The sequence below is a fragment of the Gavialis gangeticus genome, unplaced genomic scaffold (genome assembly GCF_001723915.1).
Source record: "Gavialis gangeticus isolate Ggan-Ray unplaced genomic scaffold, GavGan_comp1, whole genome shotgun sequence".
NCBI classification, from domain to species: Eukaryota; Metazoa; Chordata; order Crocodylia; family Gavialidae; genus Gavialis; species Gavialis gangeticus.
In genome coordinates, this window is record NW_017729032.1 from 153,237,393 (window position 1) to 153,239,013 (window position 1,621).

The following is a 1,621-nucleotide window of genomic DNA, read 5'->3' on the forward strand; positions in this document are numbered from 1 at the left end:
TCAGCCCCCCAATCAGTTCCCTTGCTACCCCCCTTTCCTGATACCTGTCGATCCCCTTAGTGCTTACCTGGGCTGATCCAGCGCATGGCTTATGGTTCTCATTGTCCACTGCATCCCCGTCCCTCAATGAACCTAGTTTAAAGCCCTTCAGAGGAGATCAGCCAACCTGTAAGAGAACAGACTCTTACCTTTAGAAAAAAGATAAAGACCATCTCGTCCCAGGATACCTCTCTCATGGAAGTGTGGATTGTGGTTGAAGAAGGCAAAACCTGCACGATGGCACCAACTCCGCAGTCGCAGGTTGACTTCTCAGCAAAAGAAGGGCTTCCTTTAACATTTCAAAATGAATGGGTTCTGTATGCCGAGCAGTTTGCTTGACTGGGACTTGATTTTCTAATCTCATTTCCCCTTGATTCCTATTTTGTAGGGCATCACTGTACTCTGGATAGATACATTGCTCTGTAGGCATGTGTGAGTATTTATTTTCGGGAGCTGCTGTGTATGCACATATTTTTTTCATTCAAAAGGGGAGCTAAAAATAGATGTTAAGATAGCTAAAAATAAGCACTGCATTTAATACAAGCAAGATTGAAATTATTCTGCAGTAGTTGGATCAAGAAAAGTTTTTCTTCTCTTTCTGAATGTCACGTTTTGATATAATTAGCAATGCATCGATATATTGGTCACATATTGGATTGACAGGAAAATTAACATCAGCAATTCGCTTTTTTGGTTGATAATGTCACCGATAAATGCCACGTGTGTGCACACAGCTGCAGCATGCACATAGCCAGGAGTGCAGCCCGGCAGCTTGGAGAGCAGTGTCCGGTCAGTAAGGATGTGGGGAGGGAAAAGGCATGGGGGGTGCATATAAAGGCCCCCACAATGAGGGCAGGGGTGGAGCAGGGGATGGGGATCGGACACTGGGGCTGGAAGCAGGATGGAGCTGTGGGCAGCTTGTCCAGGGGGTTTGAAGGGTGGGGAGGGTAGTGCTCCCCACCACTGCATGCACCCCTTGGGGAGGCATTGGGGGCATGTGCCCCCTACAGATTTGTGCACAGGACAAGGGCAGGCTGCCCACTGTGGACTCAGGGCCAGGGGCGGCACCAGCCTCTTCCCGGCAGGGGGCTGGGCTGGGGCTGTGCTCAGGGCAGGTAGGGGAAGGGCAGGCACAACTGCACAGGGCGGGTAAAGGCAGTGATGCTGGGAGGGGGGACTACAGGGAATTTTGGGGTGGCTATAACTCCTCAATTGCCCCCTAGCGTCGCCCCTGCTCGGGGCAGTTAGCTCTGCTGCCACCCCAGAATTCCCCATAGCCCCACTGTAGCCACTCCTCCCAGTACCGCTGCCCCGAGTGCAGCCCCAGCCCAGTCCTCCACCAGGAAGAGGTTGTTGCAGCCCCTGACCCTGACCGTACGGCAGCCAGCCAGTCTACCCTCACCCTGTGCACAAATCTGTGGGGGCACATGCCTCCCTTGAGGGTGCATGCAATGGCAGGAAGCTGCCCCTCCCTGCCCTGCGCCCCCTGGGTGAGTTGTCTGTGGCTCTGCTTCACTCCAAGCTCTGGATCCCATTCACTGCCCTGGCTGGGCAGTGCCCACCCCAGCCCCAGCCCCAGCTC

General features: G+C 53.6%; 1 protein-coding gene across 10 annotated transcripts in view; it reads left to right on the forward strand.

Moving 5' to 3' along the window:
* Positions 1-1,621, forward strand: part of INPP4A (inositol polyphosphate-4-phosphatase type I A) — a 240,036-nt gene that overhangs the window by 85,269 nt on the left and 153,146 nt on the right. The window lies entirely within an intron of this gene.